Source organism: Chiloscyllium punctatum, chromosome 19 (assembly GCF_047496795.1).
Source record: "Chiloscyllium punctatum isolate Juve2018m chromosome 19, sChiPun1.3, whole genome shotgun sequence".
In the NCBI taxonomy this organism is placed as follows: domain Eukaryota; kingdom Metazoa; phylum Chordata; class Chondrichthyes; order Orectolobiformes; family Hemiscylliidae; genus Chiloscyllium; species Chiloscyllium punctatum.
In genome coordinates, this window is record NC_092757.1 from 316,568 (window position 1) to 336,470 (window position 19,903).

A 19,903-nucleotide genomic window follows, 5' to 3' on the forward strand; every position below is an offset into this window, starting at 1 on the left:
CCTGCATTTATAGTGATTTGTATCTGCCGCTTCTGGTTGTCAGTTCCAGCTGTCCACAGCAGTGGCTGATATATTGAGTCCAGGTCAATGTGCTTATTGATTGAATCTGTGGAGGAGTGCCACGCCTCTAGGAATTCCCTGGCTGTTCTCTGTTTGGCTTGTCCTATAATAGTAGTGTTGTCCCAGTTGAAATCATGTTGCTTGTCATCTGCGTGTGTGGCTACTAAGGATAGCTGGTCGTGTCATTTCGTGGCTAGTTGATGTTCATGGTTGCTTTCTTCCTGTTTGTCCTATGGAGTGTTTTGAGCAGTCCTTGCATGGGATTTGCAAAATCACTGTAAATGCCAGAGGAAACATCACAGAAGTGCTTCACAGGAGGCTCCCAAGCACTGAGGATGTCACCTAGAAAGGGGACGAAACGTCTGCAACACAAATTCCCAGCTCGGCGAACAGAACCACAACGAAGGGCTTCACACTCTGTCATAGCATTGATTTTAACGTAGATATAATGAAGACATCAACCGATTTCTTAAAATTATGCAGACACCTGTAAACATCCCATCAAATTATACAGTTGGGATTTTGTTTTTTTTTTGTTGCAAAGGAAAGGCACTATGTACAAAATCAGTAATGATTCATTTGCATATAGCACCTTATCATCCATTCCAGAGAATGTTCAAGGAAATCACACGTGGTCCTTTTTGGTGTTCCGTTGGCATCATTGCATATTTTAGCACAGGGAGGGAGAAAAATGTTACCTGCCTCAGAAGCAGTGCCCCTCCTCTTTTCTTTTGTTCCGCCTGATAAGAGAAACAAATCCTGCATCATCTTTCCCAGTCATGGAGGTTTCCTGATGAAAGATTCTTTGGCATCTTTCCACTATCTGACGTAAAGCGAATTGAACCAAATCCAACTGTTCCGGGGAGATAGCCCATTACCAGCAGCTTGTGTGAGCGGAAGAACTTCAGAGGACAGAATAACATTTGGGGCATTCTGTTATCTTCCCATTTGTTATGAGTTCAGCCATTATGAAAGTCTGGAAAGTTTTCATTTTTTCTGTTTTGTCTTAAAATGTGCGTGTTCATGTGTACATGCAGCTGCACGTTTGTGTGTTTGTGACATTTTTTTCTCGAAGATGAGCCACGCTGACACTAATATTATTGGCCTTATCACTAAACTTTTAAATTTGTTGTAACCAGTGTGTGACTGCAAAAGGAATCAGTGACCATGTAACATTGGTTGGAACACGAATGAGAAATTCAGAAAGAGCTGTACAACTGGCAATTCCTTTACCCAGAAGTTTATGATGTCGAGGTGTTTGCATTGAACAGAGAATTGAATGAAGGAAAATGGTGCATACAGAAAAGTGCTTCTAAGACCATAACCAGATCAGCCACGAACTTAGTGCCTGGTACAGCAGTGGCAAAGTGGCTAATAACCCACTCCTGCTCCTCACTAAAATGTTCCAATGTTCTATTCAGCCCAGCACAGGAGCAGATGGAGGCCACTTTCTCCAAATACCTGGTCCACAGTTCCATAGGATAACATTCAGTCCCTACAGACTGACACACACAGCTTGGTGTGGGTTTGAAAATTTTATTTGGACATCCACTCTGGGTTCGGAAGACGCCTCTGGTCTCTTTACAGAGAGCCTACTCTCTGCAACTTGTGTTTCATTTGTTGACCATGTAGTGGACCCAGATTCACTGTGAATACAGCCCACAGACATCGCTCAGAGATGATACACAACATACTTTGCTCTCTCTGACTGCAACATTCAGGAAAATTGCAACCATTAACTTTCCAGTTACAGGATATAAGATCATAAGGAACAGGATGAGGTAATTCGGCCAGTCAATCCTGTTGTGCCATTGTATACCATCATGGCTGATCCACTGTCCGCATCAACTCCATTCAATTCCCAATTCTTCACACCCTTCAACTCAATGATAGTAGGGAAAAACCAATCTACCTCCTCTGTAAATACTTTCAGTGATCTAGCTCCCTTTACTCTCTAGTTCAGATAGTTCCTGACATTCACTACCCTCTGTGAGAAGAAAACACTACACACACAGACACAATAACCTATTGATATGTTCAAAAGAGGTGAACACAGGAGCCCAGCTAAGAGTGACAGACCCTGACAACAAGGCAGGAGTTGGCTGAGGATGGTATCAAGGAACGCTGACTAAATTAAATTTAGTCGGCATCAACCACAATATCTCCTCTGGTTGGGGTCATCAATAGCACAACGGAAGGTATGTTTGGTTTGTTGACATCATTCCATTCAGTACGAGGACATCACTTCGGGAGATCCTAAGGGGAGCTTCCTTAGCACAAACAGCTCCAGCTGCTGAATCAATCCTTTCCTCCACCATAAGATCAGAAGTTTTGATGGTCACTGAAGATCAGGCAATTTTCAGAACATTTTGTCCACTGTCAGCTTCTGAAACAGTCTGTGTCCATATGCAGCAAGACCCAGACAATATTCAGGCTTGTACTGTTAAAGTGTCGGTATCATTCATGTAACAGCACGGCCAGACATTGCACATTTCCACAGTTAAAAGAGGAGTTCATTCAGCACCTCAATGTGGTTGCACATGGGTATGTGGGAGTCATTCAGTCCTTCAAAACGAATGAATAAGAAGAGCGACAAACCAGTTCACCCTTCTGCCTGTTCCACAGAAAATGAAGCAGTCTGGTCAGTGCATCTAACTGATAAACAGGAACATGCAAAGTCCATGCGTGTTCCATGCGACCAGGGCGAGAACAGTCATCTCCTCCATGACTTATTCAGGAATAGGAGGGTGTAATTGATGATCCAATGTGACAAAGCAATGGAGCAGAGACTGCACTCAGAGACGGCTCCATGATGTTCCTCATGGCCCCATTGCATGTGGAACGTGTGCTATTTTAACATCGTATCCTGGTAGTGAAGAGAGAAGCCAAATATTTTGTGCGATGTCTCAAGGAGGCATCTTCCACCCTCGAGAAGACAGACCCATGTCCTCCATCAAAGACAAAAGCTGTTGGGAATAGTTAACTGTTTTTAGAGTGAAGGTATTGTGGCTTCTGTCGGGATTGTGGATAACATGCCGTTAAGTGCAGAATCACACACCAAATGCACTGTATTAATGTGGGGAGACTGTATGCAAAGCCTGAACTTGTCTCTGTCAATCGACATGGAGAGTGGGGCTGAAGTGGGGGAAACGTTCTCAGAGGGATTTAAACTGTCGAGCATTATAATCCGAGTAAAAAAAATACAAACTATAAAATTTATCACGTTCATAGTGTCTGTTAAAACATAATGAGTAAATTCCATTCCCCTCAAGTTTCAATGCAATCACCTCTTATTCTCTCACAGCGGTACAGATTAATCTTCAGTCACTCCTGTTGACACTCTTTCACACTCTCTGTGACGAGGAGATCATTCCTTATCAAGGAGAGAAAATCTGCCAACAATACCCTAAATACTGCCTCAACAACACTCTCAGAGATGATCACAATAATTGAATTCCCTCACTGTTCCGTCTCTGTTTCTTTCCTGTGGTGTGAAAAAGCCATTCCTTCTCTAGCCCTGAGACTGATGTGAAATTTACAAGTTCCTTACGTCTGTACATCAACACCAATAAAGCCAACATCAAACATGGAGATGAACATCACTCTTGTGAAGAACTTCAACGATATAGAATTCAACTAAAACAAGGAATGGTTACCTACCTATATGGAAATGAGTTATCGGAATATGGTAAACACGCAGAGGAAGGAGCTATCTTTCCTTTGTTCTTCCCTCACGGGATGTGTGCAGCCCTGGTCAGGCCAGCATGTTATACCGATCTGAAACTGAGTGGCTGGTTCAGCTGTTCCACAGGACAGTAAAGAGTAAACTACATTGCTGTGGGATTGCAGTCACACGGACATCTGAGCAGGCAAGGATGACCTATTGCCTTCTCAAAAGGACATGAGGCAAGCAGATGGACGTTTTCTCACAAATGATAATGGGCTCATTTTAACTGTATCAACTTCCTTCATGAGATGTCAATCGATTATTATTCGATGGCAGGAGGTTAAGAGTCTATGACTTGAGTACTATACACTGTCTTACATCTGACTGATTCTGGACAGAGAACAAGTTAAACATCTCAAGTGCAATTATTTTGTAATTGGCACGTGGTTTGAAGAGACTTGAAGAAACAGCTGTATCCGATTTGACAAAAGCACAAACGATGGTTCATTCAGGTTTGCACTGAGGCTGAGGAGGCGACTGGGATATCATAATGGGGGTATTAGACAGGATTGGTGGGTGGGAAGGAAACGGAAATGCAAATTTGTGCAGGACAGAAAGGGTTCTGGAGTTTGAGGACAGTCTGGTTCCTTCTCGCATATCAGTGAGTAATTTGTAAATAGTAATTTGCATTATATATTTGAAAAGGAAAGGAACTTTTGATTGGAACCGAAGTCATTGATTTCCAGTTTCTAAAATTTACATATCATGAGCAGAAATTCAGTTCAACCCAGTTTAACAGTCAAAGACAATGACTTGCTAAAATGGGATAGTAACCACCTTGAATAATCCAAAGGATTTCCTGGATCCGCCATGCTAATGAAATCCAAGGCTGAGAAAGAAAGTAAAGACCCAAGGATAAACTCCTGTCCATTGTTGGATCATTCAAGTCTAATGTTCACAGATTCTGATCCATTGTTGGATTATTTGAGTGTAATGTTCTCAGATTCTAATCTCTCCTCCCTTCCCTTTGGAGCTGCTGATCCCTGTTAGTGCTGTCGGTGATACTCCCTCTCACACTATGGGATAATACATTGATAGAGCCCATTTATCGTTAAACGATGGAAACCCTCCACTGGGATAATTAGAAACCACAGAGATTGACAATAATCACAGTCGATGAACAAATAGCTCCAGTTAACACCTTTCAATTTAATATTAATTTTATTAAACTTCAAAATAATGTTTAACATTTACGCATTCAGCATGGAATATGTGGGAGTGACTGAGGGAAGGGATTTTGGAGATGGTAGATTGTTTGTAATCATTCCATCTGCCTTCAATATGAGACTAATTACAGAGGACTGTTGGAACATAAACCAGTTTCTTAATCTATGGATGGAAACTTATAGCCTAAAATTGTTGATCAGTGATTATATTGATGAGTGAACTTTTATAGTCCATAATCTGATGGGAAAATGTGCTTAAGAAAACATGGATTATAACAGGCAAACTGCATGGATATGTTAACAGAGAATTGTACGTGACAAATACAATTCAGATTGTTATTCGAGGTTCAGAAGGGGCAAGTGAGAGTCATGCTGTTAATGTCATTGATGTCAATGAACTATGATGAAGTATCATTTATTGGACTTTAATTGCTGCGTTTATGACATTGGAGTGAAACAGAAATCAGAGAGAATTGGAGGAAATGGCTGCTACGACTGAGGGAGAGATAATGATATTGCCAGTCATCAGTATTAGAACGTGCCACTTTATAATTCAAAAGATCAGATTCAGGACGCATCTCTCGTGAGGGATGAGGACAGCCAACATTAACCATAAGACCAGACTACATAGGAGCAGAAATTTAGCCTTTCAACCCATTGAGTCTGCTCCGCCATTTGATCATAGCTGTTAAGCTTCTCAATATCACTCTCCTGCTTTCTCCCCATAACCCTTGATCCCCTTGACAATCAAGAACCTATCTCAGTCTTAAATATACTTAATGACCTGGTCTCTACAGCTTCCATAAATCCCGACTCTCTGGCTGAAGAGGTTTCTCCTTGTGTCTGTTTAAAAGGTCTTCCCTTTGTGCTGGGCTCTCGAGTCCTAGTCTCTCCTATCAATAGAAACATCTTGCGAACATCCTCTCTGTCCATGTCATTCAGTATTTGGTAAGTTTCAATTCGATGCCCAGATCATTCTAAACTCCATCAAATATGTGTGGACCCAGAGTCCACACATGTTCCACATATGTTAAGCTTTTAATTCCTGGAACCGTTCCTATGAATCTTCTCTGAACATCCTCCAGTACCAGTGCATCGTTCCTGAGATACGGGGCCCAAACCTGCACAAAATACTTCAAATGTAGTCTGACCAGAGCCTTATTCAGCCTCAGAAGCATATCCCTGTTTTTATATTCAAACACTTTTAAAATGAATAGCATCATTGTATTTGCCTTCCTTACGACTGACAACCTGCGAGTCTACCTTGAGAGACTCCTGGACTAGAACTCCAAAGGCTGTTTGCACTTCAGACTTCTGATTTTACTCTTAATATTGAAAATATTCCAAGCCTCTTGTCTTTTTGCCAAAGAGCACAAACACACACTATAATCTATCGACCAGTTCTTTACCCAATCTCCCAAACTGCTCATATCTTTCTGCAGGCGAGGCTGAGGACTGCAGACGCAAGAGATCACAGACCAAAAGAGTGGTGCTAGAAAAGCACAGCGGTCAGGCAACATCCGAGGAGCAGGAGGTGCAACATTTCAGGCATAAGCTCTTCCTCAGGATTGAGGAGGGTGGGCGCCAGGGGGCTGAAAGATAAATACAATAGGGTGAGTCTGGGGGGATGGTTGCGTGGAAGGCGACAGTTAGACCAAGGTGGATTGCGATCGTGAATGTCAGAGAAGATGGACAGATTGGACAGTTCAATGGGCAGTGCGAAGTTGGAGTGTTAGACCTGAGATAAGGTGGGGGAAGGTGAGATGAGGAAACTGGTGACATTTACATTGACACCGTGTGGTTGCACGGTCCCAAGGTGGAAGATGAGATGTTGTTCCTACAGGTGTTGGGTGACTTGGGTTTGGCAGTGCAGCAGCCCCAGAACTGACATGTCCTTGACGGATGGGAGGTAGAGTTGAAGTATTCGGCCATAGGGTGGTGGGGTCGTTGTGTGTGTGTGAGAGTGTGTGTGTGTGAGTGTGTGTGTGCGTGTGTGTGTGTGTGTCAGAGATGTTCCCTGAAACGTTCCAAAAGTTGACATCCTGTCTCCTCAATGTACTGGAGACAGGGAACAATGGGCCCAGTACAATGTCAACGGGGTGTGTAATGATTCTTTGGGCCTTGGATGGAGGTGAGGGAGGAGGTGTAGGTGCTTTTTGCACAACCTGGAATGGCATGTGGAGGTGCGGGAGTGGATGATGGCTTGGTGGGGTTGGGGGCGTGAACCTAATGAGGGTGTGGTGGAGGGAATGGTCTCTGCAGAATGCTGATAGGGGTCGGGAGGGAAATATATCTCTGGTGGTGGGGTCTGACTGGAGGTGACAGAAATAGTGGAGGATGATGACTTGTATCTGGAGGTTGGTGGGATGGAAGTTGATGACCATGGCGGTCTATCCTTGTTGTGGAAGGAAGAGTGGGATTCAAGTACAGAGGCTTGGGAAGTTGAGTAGAATCAGTGGAGGACCTTTCTGCAAGCTCTCCACCTTTTCAATGCTACCTGACCCTCCTCATATCTTTGCTTTGTCTGTACATCAGGCTGTGGGTGGCACGGTGGCTTAGTGGTTAGTACAGTGCCAGGGACGCAGGTTCTATTCCCACTTCGGGTGACTGCAGTTTGGAATTTGCACATTCTCTCCATAGCTGCATGGGTTCCCTGTGGGTGTTCTGGTTTCCTGCTGCAGTCCAAACATGTGCATATTTGGTGAAATGGATATGCTAAATTGCCCAGATATTACGTTATTAGTCAGCAGAGAAGGGGCCGGTTGGGTAACTCTACGGAGGGTTGGTGTAGGGCTGATTTTGTCAAAAGACATCTTTCCACACTCTAGTGATTCTAATACTAAAAATTAGCCAAAGTGCCCTCAGTTCCTTCATCTAGATCGTTACTTGTATAATGTGAAATTCGGTGCTCCCAACACAGAGTCTTGTGCAACAATGCTTGTCACGGACTGCCATCGTGAGATGGCACATTTTAGCCTTACTCTCTGCTAGCTTCAATCGATGCTAGCACATTGCCCCTGACACCATGGGTCCCCTTTCTCAATAACCTCCAGTGTAGCAATTTGTCAAAGGACGTCTTGAGGTGCACGTAGATAATACTCATTGGCTCTCCTCATCTGCTCAGTACTTCCTCAAAACATTCTAGTATGTTTGTCAGGCATGACCGCCCCTTGATGAAACCAGGCTAACTCTGCCCTATTTTATCACCTACATCCAAGTATTCAGAAATCGCATCCTTCATGATGGATTTCAGAATCTTACCCACAACTGAGGTTAGGTTAATTAGTCTGTAATTTTCTGTCTTCTGCCTTACTCCCTTGTTAAACGGGGTATCACGTTAGCGATTTTCCAGTCCACATTGCGCTTTCCTGATTCTAGTCATTCCTGAAAGATCACAACTAACGCTTGCACTACACCTTCAGCTATCTCTGTAACAAGGCTTGGGTGTAGTCCATCTGGTCCAGATGATTTATCTGCATTCTGGTTATTCAGTTTTCTAACCCGTTCTCTTTGAACCCACCATACTCCGTTCTTCCCCTCACTCTGTTGAGTTTTTTTTGGGAAAGTAATCGTCTCTTCCACTGTGAAGATTGACACAAAGTTCGTCAGCCATTCGTTTGTTCCCCACCACGACCTCTCTGGCATTATTTCCATTATCTACTTTTGCCTCTCTTTTGTACTTTATATATCTAAGTGGCTAGCTTACCTCCTTATTTAATTTTCTCCATCCTGAAACATTTTTGTTGACCTCTGTTGGTCATTATAAGCTTCCAAATACTTTGGTTTCACACTGCCCTTCACTACATTATATACTTCTCTCCTTTGCTTTGATGCTATCCCTGACTTCCTTCGTCAGTCATGGTTGCCTCATCCTCCCTGTACCATGCCTCTTTGTCCTTGCAATGTATGTAAGCTGTATCTCCTAAATTACTCTTAGAGCCTCCTGCCATTGCTGTTCTACTGTCTTTTCTGCTGGACTACTCTCCCAGTCAGGTCCACCCAACTTCTCCCTTTTGCCTCTGCAGTTGCCTTTATTCAGCTGAAGTACTGTTGCCTCTGATTCTATCTTCTGCCTCTCAAATTGCAGTATAAATTCAACCATGTTATGTTCGCTGCTTCCGACGGCTTGCTTCACTTTAATATCCCTTATGTAGTCTGCATCTTCGATTGAAATTCGAACAGTCTAGAGGACGTTCGCCAGGTGATATTGCAATCAGGATTTAATAAACAGTTGCCACATGCAAAATGTGGATTTGCCTGACAGCTACTCCTCCCAATTAACACTCCCTAGCTCCTGCCTGATACTGACATAACTTGCCTTACTCCAATTCCATAGCTTCTCCAAAGGTCCTGACTTATCCATGTTCTTAGCTATCTTAAACTGAAGGAGTTTCCAAAGTGATTCCACAATGCTGTCCCCCTGAAATGTCAGTCAACTGTCCAGGCTCATTAGCCAATACGAGGTCCAGTATGGCCCTTTCTGTAGTGGACTATCCACATACCGTTTCAAGTATCCCGCTTGGATGCACCAAACAAATTCTGCCCCATCAAAGCCATTGCTCTCAGGGAGTCCCAGTCAACCTATTTTATGTGAACAGATATTTCGAAGTCGCTGTATACCAGGGAACAGAAAGAGATGATGGATGATTGTGTCCTTCACTGAATCAGCTTTTCTCTCCAGGCATTTTTATTGTGGGTCAGGTAACCTCAGAATTAATACAGCACAGATGGAAGCCATTCCGTCCTTCGTACACCCACGAGCTCTCCAACTCTCTCTGAAAGCAGAGAGAGTTATTGGAGATAGACAGAGATATTGAAGTCACTCACTGTGACAAATCTGTTTTTATTACACCTTTCCATAACTGGCCCACACATTTGTTCTCAAAGCCTCGGTGGCTGTTGAAAGGACTATAGTATAATCTGAACACAGTAATTGCATCAATCTTATTTTTGTGCTGTATTCATATTGCCTCAGTGGATGAGTCCTCCAGTACGACCTCTCTGAGTGCAAATGCAACATGATCATTGATTAGTAATACAGCTCCTCCACCTCTTTTACCTTCCTTTCTATCTCATCTAACACAACAATACCCTGGAACGTTGAACGCCCAGTCTTGTCCCTCTCCAAACTAAATGCCTGTAGTAGCTGCAACATCATGGTTCCACGTATTGAATCAGGCTGTAAGCTCATCTGCCTTACCCATAATAATCATTGCGTTGACATAAACACACTTCAGCCCAATGCCATCAGATCCTGAGTCGATAGAATATACACAAGAAGGACGGGATGGACCTTAATTGGTAGCAATCTCCGATATGTGGATCATTGGGATTTGCAGGCCGGTAGGATGTTCGCAAGAAGAACGGGATGGACCTGAACTGGCAGCAATCTCCTGGCAGGCAGGATTGCTGTTGTCAGACAGTAGGGTTTAAGCTAGTGTGGTCGTTGGGGGGAGGGGGGAACAGTGGGAACCATAGCAGTAGGTCCACAAGTACACGACTGATGCGGGGTTGGTAATTTATATCTGGGCTGTTGTTATACCGAGATACTACACGTATATCTCCCTAACGCCCCCCTCCACTAACCAGAAGAAAACGATCCTGTATGGTAAGGCCTTTATGTCTGATCCAACTTTTTCATTTATTTAAGTGCATTGTTTGGTTTTAGTTGGTTCATATAAAGTTAAGCTTACAATGGCAGGGGACCTCAGACGTGTCGCATGTGACTATTGCTTGATGTGGGAGCTTAGGAAGGTGTCTGACGTTCCTGACTCTTACACTTGCAAGAAATGTGTCCAACCGCAGCTGTTGTTTGACCGCATGATGGCTCTGGAGCTGCGGATGGACTCACTGTGGAGCATCCGCGATGCTGAGGAGGGATTGGATAGCACAGTTAGTGAACTGGTCACACCGCAGGTTAGGATTGCTGAGCGCGACAGTGAATGTCTCCTGCTACCACGTGATGCAAAAATAACACATTCCCCGACTCACCATCGTTATTGTATTTAGCTAGTGCTGATTTTTTTTTTTATTTTTGAATATTTTTATATCTCTACTTATGCAACTTGTAACCAATAGATGAACAAAATTCAATTTAATGCAGATTCATGTTTCGCAGAGTCCCAATTAGCCAATCAAATCACATCCTTCCTTGTCAAACTTGCACATTATCACCTGAAAGAATTGTCAGACTTGTCAGCGAGACCTCTCCTTGATGAAGTCATGATGACTCAGCCCTATTTTACGATGCACCTCCAAGTTAGTGCATTACAAGGGCTCTGTTCTGCAGTGAAATATCCCAGGCCAAGCCATCTCCAGCTGCTTCATCAATGTCCTTCACTCCATCATAAGTTCAAAAGTGGGAATGTTCAATGACAAATGTGCAATTAATACCACCCACAACTCCTCAGTTGAAATTTAATATATCACAATCCATTAGAGATTGGGCAACTTTAGATTTAGTCCTAGCAATGAAAAAGTCTAATTGCTAGGTGCCAGGGGATCCTTCCATATCCGCCACAAATTCACCTGCACCTCCACACATATCATTTACTGCATCCACTGCACCTGATGTGGCCTCCTCTATATTGGGGAGATAGGCCGCATACTTGAGGACCGTTTCAGAGAACACCTCTGGGACACCCAGACCAACCAACCCAACCACCCCTTGGCTCAACACTTCAACTACCCCTCCCACTTCACAAAGGACATGCAGGTCCTTGGACTCCTCCATCGCCAGACCATAGCAGCACGACGGCTGGAGGAAGAGCGCCTCAGCTTCTGCCTAGGAACCCTCCAACCACAAGGGATGAACTCAGACTTCTCCAGTTTCCTCATTTCCCCTCCCCCCACCTTGTTTCATTCCCAGCCCTCGAACTCAGCACCACCTTCCTAACCTGCAATCTTCTTCCTGACCAGTCCGTCCCATCCCCACTCCGGCTTATCACCCTCACCTTAACCTCCTTCCACCTATCGCATTTCCAACGCCCCTCCCCCAAGTCCCTCCTTCCCTACCTTTTATCTTAGCCTGCTTAGCATACTTTCCTCATTTCTGAAGAAGGGCCCATGCCTGAAACGTCGATTCTCTTGTTCCTTGGATGCTGCCAGACCTGCTGCGCTTTTTCAGCTACCCATTTTCATCCTAAATTATTCACAAGGTTTATAAATAAAACATGCAGAGCTGGCAAAGGAGAGTTCAGCTCTGTGTTCAAAATGCTACTTCAGGCTCCCTCATAAATGACCTTAACTACATCACTGTGTAAATTCCCCAAAATAAGAACAGCAAGAGATTGTCCCACTATTTCCATCGCTGTGAGCATCATGTGGTGAGGAATACAATATCCAAGGTTACACAGCATCCTGGATTGAATCAATATCGTTGTCCCTTCACTGTCACTTGTTTAGAATCCTGTGGCTCTCTTTGAAACATATCAGTTAGTGTCCCTGCAACACGAGGATGACTGGGGTTCACCACCACATTCTGAATGGAAATTAGACACAGGCAAGAAATGCTGGTCTTGCTAACGAAATTCACCTTACAAGAACAACTGACAGGAATCTGCTCTATTAAAGGCATCCATTCTAAACTATCTAATCTCTAACGCAGTTTTAATGAGGCTTTTACTTTGACCTAAGCATCTGATCTTTCTGTAACTCCATGAAAACTTCCACGAGTGCTTTCGCAATGCTGATTAAATATCACATTTGCAAGTTGTACTCATCATTCTGAAAGGGAGAGCCTTTATTTTTTCGAGAATGCTTTCATTATTTATCAGTATCTAAAGACAATAGCAACAAAGAAACTAAGATCAGGAGTAAATGATTGGACAACTTCAACCAAGTCTACCATGTGGTAAGATCATGGATGATCTGATTGTGGCTATACCCCATAACTTTAATTCATCATTCATAGCCGATAATCTGTCTGACTGTGTCTTAAGAATATTCAATGTCTTACCTTTCATCACTCTCTCGGAGGGAAGGTCCCACAGACGCAGAACACTTTGAGATGGTTAAAACAATCACCAACTCCTTCACTGGGATATTCTCCAGTTTCCAGGAGTCCATCCATTTCTGGAAATCTCTGGCACAAATTGAAATATTGTTTAAGCATTCAACTTGAATAGACTACTCAGAATATTATGGGTTTAAAAAGTATCATGCGTCATTTGACTAAACCCCAACTGATTCAAGGCAAATCTGACAATGTTCCTCCAGAGCTAAATGCTCCTCACAGGAATCAGTTGAGTGAATCTTCTCTGGACGGCTTTTCATGTCATTGGGCCCTCAGCTCTCCTAATGTGGTCTCACCGTGCCCTACAAAACTGTAGGATATCTTCACTACTCCTGAATGTATTCTCTTTCAAAAGGTTTGAAAATTTATATTGCCTCCCTATGATGTGCACGCAACGTGTTTTTTTTGTTATCCAGGTGCCTGATTTCTCTGTGCCTCAGCTTTGCAAACTTTCCATTGGATTAATGCACTGTTTTTCATTCAAACCACCAATCTATTCAAACACAGACACATGTTTCCTGCTATGCCCCATATGCCAACATATCATTCACTTGACCCACTTCGAACTCTCTATAATATAATGAAGTGGAGGTCAACATCCATCTGATAATTAAAAGCAATGCACCCAGCGAAGAGAGTGTGACAAGTGATGTGACCCACCTCCTTGATGACAACCCAGTTTGTTATAACGGAGTGGTTCAATGAAATTGAATCCTTTCACGCATTCTGTCATTAACAAGTACTATTTGCATGTCTAGGGGTGACACTGTGGCTCAGGGGCTAGCACTGCTGCCTCATAGTGCCAAAGACCCAGGCTTGATTCCAACCTCGGGCATCTGTTTATGTGCAGTTATCACATTCTACTCGTGCCTGCGTGGGCTCAAATACCTGCTCCTGTTGCCTCTCACAATCCAATGATGTGCAGGTTACTTGAATTGGGCATGCCAAATTGCCCATAATGTTCACGGATGTGTAAGTTAGGTGCATTAGTCAGGGGTAAATATAGTCAGTAGTGTAGAGGAATGCATCTGAGTGTTTTACTCTTTGGAGGATCAGTGTGATCCTTGTTAGTCCAAAGGGCCTGTTTCCCTACTCTACATATTCTATGATTCTAACTTTAACAGTGAACAAATCACTAACAAACTGAACAATCAGTCTGTAACTAATTACGTTTTCTGGAAAAAAAAACAGGATTTTCCTGATATGCGGTTTCACTAATGCGGATTCCACTCATAAATCCATTATTACTAAAGAGTAAAATTAAAACTTAGTTTCTCAAAGTTCATCCAGAATGGAATCTCTTGAAATTTCTCGATCTTATTCCCTCTTCTTTCTCTGTCTGAAATGCCTTTTCAGTTGTTTTTTGGTTTCAAGAATATTTGCTCAGCGTGTTGTGTACCTTTATTGATGGATAGAGCTTTTTAGGCAGAGCATGGAGATTTTTTGTGAGACCCCAATATTTCTTTCACAGATGACACTTCCCTGTCATCGTTTTTTCAGCTAGCAGTGGACTCTTCCCCTCTGTCCAATTGCCTCTCTGTTATATATATCTCCTTGACACAAGAAATTCTTAGTATATGATTGGTTTCATATTGTTAAAGCTAAAATGGATCCTTAATCTCCAAGTGCCGTTTTAAGTTAATTGGCAGCATTTGAAATGTTGCCTGGATAAAAATGCTGCTTGCGCCTGAAAACTGAACGAGTTTGATCCATTCTGTCAATTTGGACACCTGGAAACTGCTTACCCACAGACATTCGTTCTTCTGTTCAATCGCCGAAAACCACCTTACCTTGTCAAAGGTCATCATGGTATCCCAACGTTTTTACGCACCAATAGACTGATATGCACACGGATACCTCCACCTCGATAATAATAGTCCGATCAAAAAATCCTGATAAAGATTTTTTAAAAAAAACCTCTTATTTCAAAACCAGGCATCTGTCGATTCTTCTCCATATTCCTGTCTTCTTTTCTTATTCATTGGGATTCTGCTTCCCAGGTCTTTGGTTGATAAAGGTCCCTGTCAGAGAGCAGAACTTTCTGCTGCCAGGCTGGACTTGTTAGCGGCTTGCTGCTCTTTGCCGCTCTGACCGACTGTTCAAAATGTTTGATATTTATACCGCAAAAGATTGGATTGTTTCATTTGTTTTAATATTGTAAAAACAGTAAATACAAACTTGATTAGCATTTGGCTTCTTGGCACATTATTTAAACTGATTGGCTGAATTTGAATTTGAATTTGTCTCATAGCAACCCAGATATTGCCAGCCGTTTGTCCAAATATTACATTTTTAATTTTTCCACTACTCTGGCCAGCCTTTCAACTCTCTTGAAGGTATAGTACACTTAAAAATCCAAAACACTGTCCACCCTATCTAACCCTCTGATTATCTTATATAGATCAATTCAGACAGCTCTCATCCTTTTTCTCTCGAATGAAAACAGCGACAAGTACATCAGACTTTCCTGATAAGACCTTCCCTCAAAATCAGGCAACATCCTTGTAAATCTCTTTTGACCCCTTTCCAAACGTTCCACGTCCTTCCTGTAATGTACCAAGCAGAAATATACAGTACTCCAAGTGCGGCCACATCGGAGTTTTGTGCACCTGCAGTATGATCATGTGGCTCCAAAATTCTCTCCCTCTTCCAATAAAAGCTAACATCGTCTACACCTTCTTAACAAGCCTATTCACTAGATTGGCAACTTTCAGTGATCTACGTACATTAACACCGAGATCTCTCTGCTCATGAACACTGCCAAGAATCTTACCATTGGCCCAGTACTCTTTATTCCTTTTGCTACTTCAAAATGAATCACATCACACTCTTGCACATTAAAGTCAAGTTGCCACCTCTCAGCCCAGCTCTGTAGCTTATCTATGTCCCTCTGTAACCTGCAACATCCTTCACCACTATCCACACTTCACCAACCTTAGTATCCTCATTAAATTTACTAACATATCATTTTATGCCCTCATCTACATAATTTATTAAAATGACAAACAGCAGTAATTCCAACAAGTTCCTCTGTAGGAACTACAGTTTGTAATGTCGTCTGTGAAAGCAGAAAACATTGCTTTTGTGCCTTTGCCATTTTTGAGTTTTTCATCATTATCTTGTCAGTTTCATCCTGCAAAGAGCAACCACTTAGTTTCACTCTGTGATACTAGTGAAGCTACTGGTATCAGTACTTATGTTTCCGTTCATTTCCTGTCATAGCTTCTTTTAATGTTGTCTGTTAACCTTTTGCTGATTTTTTTTGTTTGTTTTCATTAATTCACAGGAAGAGGGCATTGCTGCATAGGCCGGCATTTATTGCCCATCCTTGATTTCCCAGAGGGCAGTTAGGGGTTATCTACATTGATGTGGGTCTGGAGTCACATATCGGCCAGACCAGGAAATGATGGCAGTTTCTTCCCCATAGGACATTCGTGAAGCAGGTGAGCTTCTCCTGACAATCTATTCATGTTCACCATCAGTTTGTTAATCCTAAATTTGAATTCAAATTCCACCATCTGCCATGGCAGGATGCGAATCCAGCTGCCCAGAACATTATCTGGGTCTCTCGATGAGCAGTTTAGCTGTTATGCACTAGGCTACCTCCTTACCCAATCCCCGGAGTTTGACTAACTTGTGCAGTATGATTTGCCCTAGTTTTTGCCCTCATGCTGTCATTGAATTTCTTATGCAAACATGGATAAGTTTTCTCTGTCATGCAATTCCTCTTCTCTCACAAATATACTTTAATTGAGAGGTATTTAGTGTCCCCTTAAGCATTTGCCAAATTTCTTCATCTGTCCTGCCTTTGACTGTTCCCCCACCCCCCCACCAACACCTTCCTTAGGCCACTGTAAGTATTATTACCCAACACTAAGTCTCTCGTATGTGACTCTGTTCTCACTCTTTCAATCGAAATTTGAAACTACAGTATGTTGTGGTCATTCTTTCCAAGAGGATCCTTTCCTACAGGATCGATTTTCATTCCTTGCTTATATCAAATCTAAAGTACCTTGCTCTCTGGTTGGCTCCATGCCATGTGTTCTTAGAAACAATCCTTCATCTCCTCTACGATTTTTACTTGGAGCCTACCCTTTGCCAAGTTGATTAATTGATTCAATATTCACGTTTATCCCACCGTTGTTATCTTGTCACGAGCCCTCATTATTTCCGACCTCAGAAGTACTGTGGGGAGACGGTGGCTGAAAATTACACTTCCAAAGAGGTTTCTTCAGTTGCTTTTTATTTGCACCTGGACTGATTTTAATTTTGTTCCCTCGTGCCAATATCATTTCTTAATATAGCCTTGATATCATCCTTAACTAACACACCAATTCCACTTCGTTTACCTTCATGTCTATCCTTTCAGAATACCGAGTACCCATGGTCCTGATCTTCCTGTATCCATGTTTCAATCATCCTTACAAGGTCATACCAACTTAAATAACTGTATCTGCTGCCACTTTTATTCCGAATACTGTGTGCTTTTAAGCCTAATAATTTTAAATAAGTTTTTTTCGATTTATTTTTCGATTTAATAGTTTCTTGAGTACGAGCTTCCTGATCTAACAGACCTCACTCCTTGAAGAACCCCAGACATTCCATCTTTATTTGTTAATCGCTGACACACATCTCTATCATTTATTCCAATCTCCAACTCACATTTTGGACTGAATTGATTCCTTCTCGCAGCATGGACATGAGGCTGGACGTGCCTAATGCCCTACTCAACTCTACATTCTGCTCCATTCCTGCCCTGCTGCTTTGTTTCCCAGCCTCCTGGTTTATTAGTTTAAATCCACCCAATTTGCACGAGAAAACCTCCCCACTAGGTTGTTGGTCCTCTTCCAGTTAAGATGCAATCTCTCCATTTCTTAAAGCCCCCACCTGTCCTGGAAGAGGTCCCAATGATCCTGAAATCTGAAACAGCCACTCCTGAACTAGCTCTTTTACCATATGTTAATCATTACCTAATCCTTACCTCTTTCATACGAGGCACGGTGTGTAATTCAGACATTACAGAGAATTGTTCTCTCTCTCTCTCTCTCACGCACACACACACACACGCACGCGCACACACACACACACGCACACACACTTCATTACTTTGAGGAAGAATACCTGGAACCTTATAAATAATCAGAATGATAAGTGGAATGAAGAAATTAGTTAAAGGTAGTATGCGAGAAATTAGAGCAATGAAATTACTCCTGATTGATCAGAACAGTCGAAGATGTGAACTTAAAGCAGTAATCAAAATTATGAAAAAAACCAGGGCAAAATAGGAATACTTCGTTTTTCTTAGCTGGCATTACAGCATCCCAGTTTCAAGATCGTCGGCACAAGACCTTGGAGTGAGATAAGGCAAAAGTTCTTTATTGAGAGAGTTATTAGTATTTGGAATGCCCTACCTGGGAGACTTGTGAATGAAGACTCAAGAGGGAACTGGATATATATTTGAAAGTTCCCAAATTAAAGGGCAACAGTGATAGAGGTGGCAAATGGGAGGATTTGGGAGACACTTCACAAGCTGATGTTGACACACTGGCCAAATAGCCTCCTTGTGTACATTGAAGTTCTGTACTTTATCATGTACAGATGCAAGTCAAAGCCAGTATCAGATTATTTCCAGCTGTAAATGTTGGCAAATATCTGATCATTTTCTGCAGCATAACCATTTATAATGCAAGTATTGCAAGTTCAGCTTGATGATGAAGTCTAATTAGTACTCAGCACACGAATATTTTACTTTTTCATCCCAACAAATAAAACAAATATTTCCTTTGCTTTGCCACAAAACTCTTTTGAAAATGTCTGACTGTTCACTCACTCGGATGTATGTTCTTCATTCTTTTTCACATTTCGTATTAAATACCATTCATTCTGAAAATTGCAAGGTTTCAAATTGTTATTCACTTCAATTTAATAACAAATAATTTATTTAATCTAATATTCTCTGTTCATATTGAATAATTGTCATTTTTCAATTGTTGGTAAAGAACTGAAGCTCGCACATTTAGTGAGAAATTAAACTGTTAGATTATGTATAAATATGTAAGAACGCAATTTCTATATGACTGTTCAATCGTTTTCTCACTCGAAAAATACAATCATTCAGAAGCCAACGACTTTCCATTTGTTGGAGCAACGATGTATTCATTTTAATACTGACAATGAGAATGTAATTGTCGCGAGTTTTGAGAAGACTTGTGGCTCAGTTTGAAGTTTTGCATGTAGGCTTTTTCGCTGAGCTGGGAGGTTCATTTCGAGATGTTTTACCATCTTCATCTTCAGTGGGCCTCAGGGTAACCAACGCTGAAAATTCCTGCTTTCTATTTATATGTTTGAGTTTCTTTGGGTTGGTGATGTCATTTCCTGTGGTGATGTTATTTCCTGTGGTAAAGTCACGTCCTGTTCCTTTTCTCAGGGGTGATGGTTGTGGTCTAACTCGATGTTTTTGCTGATAGAGTTCTGGTTGAAATGCCATGCTTCTAGGAATTCTCGTGCGTGCCTCTATTTGATTTGTCCCATGATGGATGTGTTGTCCCAGTTGAAGTGGTGTCCTTCCTCAACCGTATGTGAGAATACTAGTGAGAGATGATGATGTATTTTTGTGGTTACTTGATGTTTATGTATGCAAAAGCATGTAATTGTGATCACCACTATAGTCAGATAACATGTTCTTTGTTCTGTATTAAATAAAATATACAAACTTTATTTTCGTATCATAAAATGTTGGCAGGCAAGTATATTTTAGTTCCAAAAATATAACATCAACCTAATTGTTTTCAGAGGTGATACAATTATTGTTTGGTTGAATAATGATATTTCACACTTTTTTGAATCACAATTCACGAACATAGCAAGTATCTGATTTTTTCAGATCAGATTGCAATCATAACCAACATTGTTAAAAGACTTTAAAAGATTTGAGTT